Source organism: Zingiber officinale, chromosome 1B, assembly GCF_018446385.1.
Source record: "Zingiber officinale cultivar Zhangliang chromosome 1B, Zo_v1.1, whole genome shotgun sequence".
Lineage (NCBI taxonomy): Eukaryota > Viridiplantae > Streptophyta > Magnoliopsida > Zingiberales > Zingiberaceae > Zingiber > Zingiber officinale.
Genome location: NC_055986.1, coordinates 59,335,440 through 59,349,161, shown reverse-complemented (window position 1 = coordinate 59,349,161; position 13,722 = coordinate 59,335,440). Strand labels below are relative to the sequence as shown.

General features: G+C 38.5%; 1 long non-coding RNA gene across 2 annotated transcripts; it reads right to left on the bottom strand.

Moving 5' to 3' along the window:
- Positions 1 to 1,240: 1,240 nt before the first annotated feature.
- On the bottom strand, positions 1,241 to 3,990 carry LOC121968277. Of its 2 annotated transcripts, XR_006108083.1 has the most exons (5): positions 3,891 to 3,990; positions 3,172 to 3,233; positions 2,235 to 2,317; positions 1,827 to 1,926; positions 1,241 to 1,323 (listed from the first exon to the last, which is right to left on the bottom strand). It is a non-coding gene; the product is annotated as an uncharacterized LOC121968277 (long non-coding RNA). The 2 variants fall into 2 exon arrangements; XR_006108057.1 differs by lacking the exons at positions 3,172 to 3,233; positions 3,891 to 3,990 and having other exon boundaries at positions 2,235 to 2,375.
- Positions 3,991 to 13,722: the final 9,732 nt, after the last annotated feature.

The following is a 13,722-nucleotide window of genomic DNA, read 5'->3' as shown; positions in this document are numbered from 1 at the left end:
TCAGGATCCTTAATGTTTTGCATTCCTGCATAAGTTCAGTGAAGCAAAAGATCAAACCTCCAGATAACAACAATTCAAAGCATCATTCTACAGCAACCCTAAACACTGATTTCCAAATATACCTCCAGTTCCACTTCAAAATGTTCAACCACAGGGAATTACAAGAGCTACCTGACAATATCCAACACCACGAATCCAATGAATCATCCACCAAGATCTTAAACACGCCTAAATCATCTCTCTTAAAAAAAATGTATAACTAGTGCTATACAAAGATCAAAAGCAACTAAATAAAGTTAAGCAGGAAGATACACAGAAGAAGGCAAACATCTGCAAAGATGTAAGTTTCTAATAGAAAAGAAAATATAATTTTAATGCCCAAGAAGGTTATCAGTAAATTAAAAAAAAAAAAAAGGCAAACTGAAGAACATGCCAGTAGAGGATCCAAACAATTCATCCAACTAGTATTCTGATCCTGCAAGTAATAAGGAAACTATACCCCAAAAATAATCAAAAGCCTAGTGCAATAGAGAAATGATAGGACATGAAATGAAGCTATGCACTAATTATGAAATCAATTGAGTGGGGTGCTACCAGGTACCAGTTCAGTAAATAGAATCAAATAGTGAGTAATTGTGCTACATTTCCTCCTAATTTAATCCAAATAAATCCAATGTATCATCTTGATGTAGTACAATGAAAAGCGCTGAGTCAAAGGCAATATCTTTACTGCTCTAATATCCATTTGCTTTCCATTAAACTCTCAGAATCTGAAGCTTAGTGGAGTAGGCAATGGCAACCCAGTCGGGCTGGGTGGAAGACCACTGCAGCTGCTCGATCTCTGCTCCGGCAGTGTAGGCAAGTATGGGATCGAGGCCACCCTCAGCAGAAGTGGCTGCCATAGATTTCTGGACGTTGCCATGATAAACAAAAATATCATGAGGAAGAATCTATAGAAGTACCTGGACAACATGGGAAAATTCATTAAGAAGTATTTTAAGGCATTTCTAAAAAAACACATAAAGCTTATAAATTATCAGAACGTTTGTTCAAGTTTGCAGACACACTAGCCTCATTAAATTTGCAAATGCACAACACTTGTACATACAGTGAGAAAGGAACTGCAAATTCTATGGGTACATGATTAGAGTGTTAGTCCTTCATTGTCAATAATAGATAAAAGCTCATACACTGATAACCGTTAGTGTGTGTCTGCAAAGAACTCACTGTAGAAGTTCGCCTCTCACTGAAGCATTTGGACTTCTGTAGTTCCTTGTAGAGTTCACCTTTAGCTGCATATTCTAGTATCAAGTAAACTCGAGTCTGTGATACAAAGGAGAATCTTGGTCAACTGAGGTGGCATAAATTTTTTCAATCTACATGAATGTGAAAAATATAGCAAAATTTTTTCAAGATGAGAAGAATATATAATAAAATAGAAATTTTAAAAAAAAAAATCTTACCCAAAGAATAATCAAGAAGAGCATATAGTATGTCAAATAAACAAGTACAGATATCCAAATATTATAGATAAAAAGAAACTTATCATACTAAGCAAATGACCAAAAAAAGGTAAAAATACGACCCAAAGCAATCTACTCTATCTAATTAGCATGACAATATTATAACCTAAAACATATGACAACAAGTGTATGTCGTAGCATAAGTATGAAGCTTCATACACAGACTAATACTTGTCACACAGGATAAATAATTTGTGATAGAACAATTTGGTATTTTGGCTAGATCGCCTTTGTTGAAAAACATATTGTGTCATGGACAAAAAAGTGAACCATAAACTTGTACGGCCAGATGATAAATCTCACCTCTTTTGTTTTTAGTTTTGGTGAATTGTTTAGCCTCTTCGATCTCAACATCAGACTTCTTAAGGAGAACTTTCTCCTTTTTCTCGAGCATTTCAAGTGTCTGAAACATATAGAGTGATGATTAGAAATGTATCATCCACCGATACTCTGACAACAACAAAAAAAACCCTAAACTTGTGGCCCAAAACATGTGTTCATGCTCTTATGAATACTATTCACAGATTAAACCATTCTATTAGGCAAAGCAGAACTGTTTTCTTTTCATGAACAGGTTGAAGTTGGGCTTCCACATCATGTATCCAAACAAACATAAAAAAAAGCTTCACAATCCACGAAGCCCAACCAATCAAGTTTTAGCTTACGATTCGTAGTCAAGAAACGGGAAACAAGATGGGAAGATCGAAGTACCTCATATAATTTCTCGATAGTTGCCAAGGCGCTGGTTTGCTTTTTGGGCTTTCCTAAAAGCCTACTAAACATCCTCGGAGTTCCTGCTATCAAATCGAAGTTTAGAATCTCAAACCAAAATCACAACACTAGAACAAGAGCTGAAAGATTTCTCTCATAGATCGATCAATTCGATTCATTGGTGATAATTGGTTAATGGGTTATTCAATTCTTGCTTAGATCATCTTTTTGAATTTGGTAATGATAGGACGAAGAGCTGCCTGTGCTTCCTCTTTCTGTGTATGGAGTTGTTGCCATGGCACATAACATGGACTCTGAGGAGTACTCTTCACCATCTCAGTTCTTTTTCTATCTCTATGATAAGAGAAATGTGAGCAAATCAATATTGTTCTTTATCATGTTTTAGTCAAAACCCCAACTTACAGATATGCTTCGGTTAGATTTCATCTTAGACAAAATAATTGAGACTTAAAACATTAACCACTTGACTATTTAGATGAACCAGGAAATGTGAAAGATTCATATGGAGTCAGGGCAACTTTGTTTGTCAGATGATAAGCATTGCAATATTTATCATAAATACATAATCAATATAGTCAATTTGTCGATAATATATCATGGTACTATAATACTTCATGGTCCTTTGTTGATGTTCCTGGCCAATTTAACATGTAATTACTATTCATATAGTTGGCATTATGGATGTTCTTCATTTTATCATTTTGGTTTGTGTGATTATTATCTATCGTTCATCTAACTTCAATTTCCAAGTGTTGGCATATCTATAGTTGGCATTATGGATGTTCTTAAAATCAATTTAACATTATGACAAATTGTTGAATTTTAAAATGCATATATACTAAATTTAACATTCATAAATAAAGAACTAAGTTACAAGTGAAATTCAAGTATAATAAGAAAGGTAACAAGGAAAGACCTTTAAAGCTTAAGCTTCCGATGTCTTAGACCAAAACCTCCACTCACTGCTTCCTTCTATTCCTGTAATTGAGGTTTTAAAGTGAGTTGCTGAAGAAGCATAGAAAACAAGCAAGTCTATGTGCTACTAAATCTATGTGCAACTTTTATTGAAACTTAAGAATTTGACTAGCTATTTATTCGTAGAAATAAGGATTGTTAGGGATCAAGCAAATTAACATGTGTTGGCTAGAATTTGACTAGAATAGTACATACATGTTGTTAGGGATCAAGCTAACACATGTACAATTAAAAAAATAGCATAGTTACAGTGTTAGTACGGTAATGAAGTTGCAATTTTAGTACTTATGCCATAGTATTCAAATATGCACTAGTAAACAGATTGACTGCAGATGGCAACCTGTATCTGAAGACATGTACAATAAAAAAAATGTTGTTAGGCTAGAATTTGGCTAGCAAATTTTTGGAATACAACTTGCATGTTATGGGTCAGACTAACAAATGTACAATAAAAAAATAGCTTAGTTGAAGCTCTAGTGTCAATCTCCCTATCTACAAATCTATTGTTTTGCAAGCTTGCCAAGGAGAGTCGGCCTGATTGAAAAAAAGGTGGATCGCCACCTTAGCAAGAGTTCTAGGACTTGCATTATGAAAATTGGAATTCATTAAGCATAAATCAAACCCTGCTAAAGCATCAAAATCATCATATATCTGCCTTACCAGCAAAGCTTCCTCCTAGTGCATATCTTCCAGCTTGCACAGAATGCAGTGATGGAGGGTCTGAATATCCTATAGTGAATGTTTTAATCGTCTGACTGATAAAAAAAAATCTCCAAATGTTCTTGCCATATCAGTAATTATCCAAGGACCTTATTAACAAAATTAACAGTACACAAGGATGCTTAGGCTGCTGGAGGCAGATCAAAATGTTCTCTCTAGGGTTCCAAATGTTCTTGCCTTTCTCTCTAGGGTTCAAATTGACAAAATCAATAGTACACAAAAACAAAAGGTATCAGGTAACAAAGAAATCCCTATAAAACTTCAGATTGCTTAGGCGGCTGGAGGCGGTGGTGACAAGGATGCTTAGGTGGTTGGAGGCCGACGGTTGGCGGCGCCTGGAGGCGGCGCAGACAAGGATGCATGAACATTGGTGAGAGGAGCGGCGACAACGAGAGCGGGTCAATTAGGGAGGAAAAAGGGTGAGGAGCAGCGATAGAGATGATGAGCGTGGGTGAGAGGAGAGGCGACGGCAAGAGCAAGTTAGGGAGGAGAAATAATTGGTGCTCGGGAGGAACAACGATGACGAAAATTAGGGATTGCGCGAGAGAAAGAATCGGCGCTTAGGAGGAACAGTAGGGCTCCTGCCATCGTGAGGCAACGTCAAAGGCGAAGACTTTACGGTGGAGGGTACCATCGAGGCTGAAGAGATAGGAGATCAAGCGCCCATCGGGGCTGAAGCTGATGGAAGAGGGAGCGACGTATCCTGGAAGAGGGTACTGGATGATCTCCTCCACGGGAAAGAGGAAAGAGTCTTCCTCAGAATCAGTAACGGGCATCTCGGCTTCGCAGTGGCGCGGCTTCTTCGAAAAAGTCTCCTTCTCGCCGTCCTCTGCGGCCGCCTTGTCCTGCATCAAGAATGGAAGATATGCAGGGGGAGAGGAAGGGCCGGAGAGGCCGCCAGAACAAGAAGGAGTCGTCGGGCGTCGAACCCTAGGAGTTCGGATGGCGATCAGATCGGGGAAACAAGGGGATCTAGCTCTCACTTCACTAATATAGTAATGGTGCTAGGCCCTCCTTGGAGCGGAGAAAGAAGGACCAGTACTCCTTCACCTTATCCCGCATGATCGATCCCATCTTAAAGTTCACTGTCCGCTTGCATTTCACTTCCGCCTAGCCCATCACCCACATGAACCAGTAGACCGTGACAGTGCCGACGACCGCCGCCGTCCACATCGCCGTCGAGAGATTCATTGCTCGTCTTTCAAATGGTAACTCCTAAAAGGAGGATGCGGAGGATTAGGGTTTTGATTTATGGTGGGCGAGGAGAAGCCCAAAAGAAATCGCGCTAAGAAAGTCCGCCAGAATTTTAGTTCATAGACACCGGGTTTTAAAAACCGCAGTTAAAATCGATGTCTATTAATGAAAAAAAAACGCTCATAGACATCGTCTAAAAAAATCGATGTCTATGAGCGAAAATCTGCGCTCATAGACACCGGTTTTTAGAAAAATCAGTGTAAAATACTCAAAGACATCGGTTTTTGCTTAAAACCATTGTTGTTCCGCCGATGTCTATGAGGGTTTTTCTTGTAGTGTTCAACCAGCAGAAGGGTTATTTCGTCAAAGCTCTCAAATTCATATTGCTAAAATGTTTCTGCTTCTAAACTGAAAGGTAGAAAGAAGAAAAAGAAACAAGCAAAGAAAGTGAATCGATCTCTAGGACCGAAGGAAGGTGTGAAGAAGCCAAAGGGCAAGTGCTTCACATGCAAGCAGTCTGGACATTGGAAGGTGGACTGTCCTCATAGAAAGGAGAACAATAAAGGTATATCTTATTCTCTAGTAGTTGAAACATGTTTAGTGGGGTTATCTACCGGTACCTGGTATGCAGATATGGGAGCCACTGATCATTCTACAATTCATTGTAGGGGTTCCAGGAAACTCGACGACTACATGAAAGGGAGATTACCATCTACATGGGAAATGCTACAAAAGTGGCGGCTGTTACAGTGGGAGATATTTATTTGTCTTTTGATAGGAATAAAATATTAATTTTGAGAAATTATCTTTATGTACCAAGTTTTAGAAAGAACTTAATTTCAGTTTCTAAACTCTTTATAGATGGATATTCTATTTCTTTTGATGACAAAGTAGTTGTCAAGAAAAATAGGCAAGTTATCTGTTCTGGTATATTAGTTGGTAATTTGTATACTCTAAATCCAATAACTTCCACGATGCAACAAATGAAAATTAATAACATATCTACTAATTTTACTAAGAGAAAGCAACCTTGGGAAATGAACCAAACATATCTTTGGCATCTAAGGCTTGGTCATATTAACTTGAGTAGGATTCAAAGGCTAATAGCTGATGGACTTTTGAGTTCATTAGTGGTGGAAAACTTTCCAACATGTGAATCTTGCTTGGAAGAAAAAATGACCAAGAGATCGTTTAAGGCCAAGGGGTATAGAGCCAAAGATGTGTTGGAATTGGTTCATTTTGATTTGTGTGGACCTATGACTATCCAAGCAAGAGGTGGTTCGAATATTTTATCTCTTTTATAGACGACTATTCAAGATATGGGTACATTTACTTGATGCATCGCAAGTCTGAGTGCTTTGATAAGTTCAAATAGTACAAGGCTGATGTGAAGAAACGTCATGGTAAAAGTATCAAGATACTACGATCTGATCGTGGTGGCGAGTACCTCTTAGTAGAGTTTAGGAGTTACTTATCAGAGGTCGGGATTCAATCCCAACTGTCTACACCTGGTATACCTCAACAGAATGGTATGACAGAACAAAGGAATATGACTCTTATGGAAATGGATAGATCAATGATGAGTTATTCAGAATTACCAAATTCATTTTGGGGATATGCTTTGGAAACGACAGTATACATTCTGAACTTGGTACCTTCTAAGTCAGTACCCTCTACTCTCATAGAATTGTGGAATGGGCGTAAGCTTAGTCTGAAACATATTCGGATTTAGAGTAGTCCAGCACATGTGCTGAAGGGAGACACTGATAAGTTGGAATAACGAACAGAAGTTCGATTGTTTGTGGTGTTAGAGTGTATACCAAAAGCCTAGCTTTTTGTAAACATTTATTTTGAAATAAAGAATCACATTGGTCAAATGTCTACATTTATTCTAAGTGTAGTTGTTCAATTAATTTATATTGTAGATAACATGATGCGTGGTGTCACACACAGAAGATAATGTTATCAGTTCTTTATAAATTATAAACAGTTGCTCATGACTAAGATGGATAGGAACAAATCATTGGAATAGTCGTAGTGTAATTTGGTATTAGTTTATCTTGACTATAAAATTACACTAGTACACTCAGAGTGTATTGAGATGGATCATTTAAGATAAGTTCTTTTTATAATGACTTAATAAAAGAACAAGACCTTTGTTATTATGGAAGTGTGTGCTCTTAATCCTGATATAATAACAAACATGCATACTTAGTATTTATTTCTTTGACTTATCAAAGGGTGAGATTTAGCTTGATAAATCAAGAGGCTTGATAAGTTGGGAAATAATATTATTTATAGTGTGTATTGTTGATTATAGGAGGAAACTGTGTTCTAGTAATCTAGGTTGATAATGTTCCTAAGGGGAGCTCATAAGGATTGTCATGTAAACCCTGCAGGTGGACTTAGTCCGACATGATGATAAGGTTGAGTGGTACTACTCTTGGACTAAGATATTAATTAAAGTGAGTTGTCAGTAACTCATTTAATTAGTGGACATTCGTTAAACACAGGGAGATTAGCACACTCATGATAAGAAGGAGCCCAAAATGTAATTTGGGATTGGTGCGGTAGTTCAATAATAATTCTTAAGAGGTATGAATTATTATTGATGAAATTAAGTTGAGTGTTCGGGGCGAACATGGGAAGCTTAATTTCATCAGGAGACCAAAACTAATTCCTCCTCTCAGTCCCTATCATAGCCTCTTATATATAGAGAATTATATCCACCAAATACCTACTTCCTACCCTCCCTTAGGTGGCTGGCCAAGCAAGCTTGGAGCCCAAGCTTGGGCCGGCCAAGCCAAAGGCTTGAGCCAAGTAGGGTGGCCGGCCATAGCTTGGAGCCCAAGCTTGGTGTGGCCAGCCATATAAAATTAAAAGGATTTTATTTTTAAAATCTTTCCTTATGTGGAAGCCATGATTTAAAAGAGAATTTAAAAATTAAATATTTCCTTTTATAGTTTCTATAAAGGATTAAGAGAAAGGTTTGATATCTTTCCTTATTTGTAGTTAAAAGAAAGATTTTAATTTTGAAAGAAAACTTTCCTTTTTGGAAATCATCCACATATTTTAATAGAGAGATTTTAATTTATAAAAAGTTTCCTTTTATAACCAACCATGAAGGGAATTTTTTAAGAGAAATTTTTATTTTAAAAATTTCCGAAAACAAATAAGGAAGTTTTAATTTTGTGTTTTAAAACTTGCCTTTTTTGGAACAATTGAAGGGGTCGGCCATGAGAAGGGTTAAAAGGAATTTTTAATTAAATTTTCTTTATTAACCAATGACAAGGAAAATAAGGGAATTTTAATTAAATTTCCTTATTTGCTAAGACCAAGGAATATAAAAGAGAGGATAGAGGTGTCTCACCACACACAACATATTATCTAGTATTCCTCTCCTCTCTTCCTTACTGTGGTTGGCCCTATTCTCTTCTCCTTTTCTCTTCTTATTTAGTGGTCGGTGCATCCTTCTCTTGGAGTTCTTGTGGTGGCCAATTCTAGCTAGAAGAAGAAGGAGAGAAAGGAGGCTTTGCTCTTGCATCCCTTGGAGCTTGAAGGTTGGTGGTCGAAACTTGCAAGAAGGAAGGTGTCTTGGTGGTTCTCATCTCGGTAGATCATTGCCCACACAACGTTTGAGATAAGAAGAGGAATACGATAGAAGATCAAGAGGTTGTTGCTTACAAAGAAAGGTATAACTAGTAATTCTATTCCGCATCATACTAGTTTTCTTTGTATGAATTTTGAAATACCAAACACAAGAGGCTAGTGATTCTAGGTTTCGGATTTGTGATTCGAATTTATGTTTCTTTGTTTTTCGATCTTGTGATTCGATTGTTCCTTTTGGTTAAACCTAGGGTTACTATAAGGAAATTAAATATTGAATTTCGTTGAGAGGCTTTGTTGAGGCAGTGGTGGATGTTCCCATACCCAAGAAGGTCAAGTGTCTCGCCATGTTTGACCTGGGAGCCAATCTCTGAAAAATATTTAATTGAATTTGTAACATAGGTGGATTTGGATCTACAATGTTAAGTATCATTTGCGATCTAAGTCTAAACCTCTAAGAACAGATAAGTTAAATTTGGAATCAATAATGTTAAGTTATGCTTGCGATTCTGAATTTAATTTCTAAAGAACACAATAGGTTGTTAGGAAAGGTTCAGGACTTGTACAAAATTTTTGTACAGGGGAACCGGTACGATATTCCTAGTTGTAACCAACAATTGGTATCAGAGTTAGGGTTTGCCTCTGTGTGTTTGGTTTTCAGTTTAATTATGCACATGTCATACATATTTTAGGCAGGATAATAGTAGGATATGCTAATTCTGTGATTGCAGGCTCCAACTATTACGGCTTAATGTGATTGTGTGTGATTGGACCCTTGGACATGTTAAGGGCATTTTATGTGTGTGCATGATTGTATTTATTAAATACAGCAGGAGTTGTATTAGCCCTAGGATTTTACATTTTTGTTCGATCTAGACTTTATGTACATTCCCTTGTGGAATATAGGATCGATATATGTAAAATTTTATTTTTTTTTATCACGGATCGTATCCTTGCAAGGCATGGTGCTATTTGATGACCAGAGGCGCAGCGGAAAAGGAAGCTCAATGGACCCGACGACATGAACCCTAGGGCGGGAGCACACGGAGAACAGTGATGGAAGAAGCCATAAAAGTTGGAAAATTAATTTCCATATTTATTGCTTTTGTTTACTGTGATGTGTGTGTGCATGTGATGTGGGCTTGCATAGTTAAAATCCTCAACTTAAAAATACTAAGTGGGAGAGGGATTAGTAAATAAATTTCACGGTCTCCATTACTGGTTTGTAAGTGATGCAACAAACTTGCGTGTTGGCTCTGAGTGCCTCCCTCCACAACGGATGGATTTGTTTGCGGATCACTAGGTCAAACTTCCTTTATGGATGGTTATAGGAAATTATTTAGGAGCGTGTGATCTTCTCCAACTGAAGGGGCACAATCCTATTCAATGGACTAAGTATCAAGTAATGGTTTACACTTAGACGCATTCAATAGTATCCTCCCCAACGGAGTCACTACTATTATTTTGCGTGACCAAAGGAAAACTAACTATTAATTTTATTTGTCATAAAGTTAGGATGACAAGATAATAAAATTAATAGGTAATGTAAAGTACTAAACAATTAATAATTAAATGATAAGATTATTTGGGGAAATAATCTTATTGGAATTTTTAGAAATTTTTAGAAATTTTTCTGGAATTAATCGGAGCTCGTACGGCGTAATTAAAGGGGATGTACTTATAGGTTCGAGAAAAAGCCTGTTTAGGATACCCAAATATGGGAGTTGATTGGGTTAATAAAACTAACTTTCAATTAATACCTAGGTTTTTTTTTTATTTCCGTTCCTAGCATCTCACCCGCGCGCCTCTCCTCTTCCCCTGCCGATTCCTCTCTTGCGTCATCGCCGACCGCCTCGGCCCGACACCGATCACCAGCTACCGGATGGCCGACACCGACCCCTGAGCTCCGATCCGACCATTGTCTTTCCTCTCCTAGCCGAAGACACTCGAAGATTGCCGGAAATCAAGCAAGGAGCCCTGAATCTCTTCATTGCCGAAACCCCTCCTAGCCGTGCCCTAGCTCCCTTGACCCCGCCGAGCTTCTTCTCCCCGAGCCTCACCCAGGCGAGCACCGGTCGATTCCCTTCTTGTGATCTCCTCTTTTCCTCTTCGCTAAGACGCACCGGCGCCACCTACTCCCGAACCTTGGCGTCTCCTCGCACCAGCTCCAGAGACACCGTGACGAGCCACAACCGTTGATCTCATCTCTCCCGAGCTGTGTCCAAATTAATCCGGCAGGTAGAATTTCCCTCTGGTAGGTATGGGTTTCGGAAAAAGGGATAGGAGTAGGCATATGCACGGTTTTCTTTGATGAAGTTCTAGTTCTTTATGAAGGTTTTGTGTTGGTTTTCGGTTTTGGATTTGGGGAAAGATAAGGGGTTTGATTTCTGTGTATTGTTCTTGGTCTATCTCGGAATTTCTGTTAGATGTCTGGAATTGGGTTGGGTGTTTAGGATAGAGCTTGGCCATGCCCAGGATTTCGGCTGTAGCGTATGATCTGTCATTTGGAAGGTTTCAAATCAACTTCGTTGTTGTTATGTTTTCTCCACTTTGTTTGTGTTTATTTTTGGTGTTGGGAGGAGTGTTTCTAGACAGAACTGTAAGGTTTTAAACGAGTTATCTTTGGGTTGTTTTCTCATGTGCTGGCTGTTGTAATTCCGGATGGAATTGAAGTGTTTTATGAAGGATTTTCATGATGATTTTATCTCTTGTGCGAGCTGTGGTTTCCTGGACAGATTCGTAGCGGATAAAATGAATTTTCATTGTGTTATTATTTCTTGTATTGACAGTGGAATTTTCGGACAGATTAGAAGGAATAGGTTTAGGTGTGGTAGTAGATGTTTTCATTGTTTCCTTAGGGTGCTTAGAGGTCTTCACTGTTCGCTTCTGGTACTTGGATGTTTTTCTTTGATACCCTATGATATATGGCAAGTATATGCATTACGTGGAGTTTGAATTGTTGCCGAGTTTGTTTCTTTTGAGGTTTCTTGGTCTTCTTGGTAGATTGGGTATTCGTAGCTTGAATTTGATGAAGTCTTTTATATTGGCAGATTTCCTTTATTTCCTTTATATATAAAGAATTATGGATTGAATTGAGTCAGCGGTGAGCTTGTGGTCTGATCTTGTAGGTTGAAGTATGAACCCAATAGGGTTTTTTCTCTGCTCTTGGTATTAGCTCTTGAAAGGTAGTTGGGAATTTTGATAGATTTGGATGAATCGAGATTCACAATAGGATTAGGATATTTCCCATCCCCCCCCTAATTAAGTTGGGTTTCGGTTTACCTAGAGTCGTTATGAAATTAGCTAAATTGTACATCACGTGATTTGCAGGACGTTGATTGAAGACGGTTGACATGATCTGCATATAAAGGCGGGTACTTCTTGCTTTGTTTTCTTTTAGTACTTTGACCTTAGTGCATGAATTATTTTGGATAAGGACTGTTTACCTTGACTCCACTCTTACTTTCCTGCGCTTGATACTCCCACACAATCTTTGAGAAATTCGTTTCTATATCAATGCAGTCCCTTCTTGTTGTCCATGATCCGTAGCAGATACTAAATATCATATTTGTATACTTTAACTGTTGCTTATTTATGTACGATATTGAGCATGCTGGCTTCATGTAGCATACCTGTTTCGGCTTATATATATATATATATATATATATGATGACTGTTGCATTGTTCGCATTATGTCATTGCATGTATGCCGCACCCTCAGCCACTCGAGAGAGTGGTAGCTGGAGTTGATGCCGCTTGTCCTGTCGTGCCGCACTCGGCCACTCGTGTGAGTGGTAGCTGGAGTACGAGCAGCAGGGACCCCATCGCAGATGTAGCTAGTTAGCTACTATGCAACTGTCCCCTCGGCCACTCGTGTGAGTGGTAGCTGGAGTGGTGTACAGTCTGTCACTGACCCGGCCTCTCGACCATACAGGGGTCATGGTGCAGAGAGGTGGGCGGGAGTGACCATCCGTGCATACGTTGTTATTATATTTGTTTTGGCTGCTGCTGTCTATATATGCTGTTATTGCTTACTTACTGCTGATATGCTTACTTGTGTTGAGATATGTTCTCGTTGTAGATGTCTAGTCATTGAAAATTGGTATATACCTTGCTTATTACCTCTGTAGTTATGAACAGTAATGTAGCAGATTAGTACCAGTTCTGACCTACTATACCTAGCCTAGGATATGGTTTCAGGTATGAGCATTTGTTTTGGTTCTTTTGTAGTATCTGCTATTTCTGTATGAGACTGTATACTCTTGGCTCACTTTCTAGTTATATGTTATGTTCATGCACTATCTCTTTCCTTACCCGCTGAGTTCCAATACTCACCACCCCGCAAAATGGTTTTCTTTCGCCAGGTAACAGGTAGATGAGTCATGGATGCTTGGAGAGATGTCGGCTGCCACTCCTGGGTCCTACGTCACACTCGAGGATAGTTTTCGTTTTGGTTTTGTTATGTTTTGGTTTTGTGAACTTAGTATTGTATGCTTCGATATGGATTTTGGAGTCCCGTCTGGTGGTTGCCGGTAATTTAGTTAGTGACTTTGTCGGTCATACATTTGTTTTCTTGTTGTGATTTTCGCTGCGTTTACATCCAGCCGTGTAGGTTGAGTATTTATCGTTCTGTCTTCCGCTGTGTGTGTTTCTATTTTGTTCCAGCCGTTTAGGCTGATGGTTATAGATGGTGGTTATGTGTTATTTCATTTTGTCCAACCGGGTAGGCTGAGTATATTAAACTGCGTGTTCTATTGTTTATATTTTTTCCAGCCGAGTGTGGCTGATGTATATTTTGTATGTAGTAATGTTTCAGATTGTCACCCGTACAGGGGAGATACTGTCGAAATTTCTTCGGACAGGGACTCCTCTGGGGGCGTGACAATTTTAGTGGTATCAGAGCTGTTTCGATCTTGTTTTGATTTATGATTATTTTTGAGTTAATCTGATACCAATTTTATGGTATCAAAGC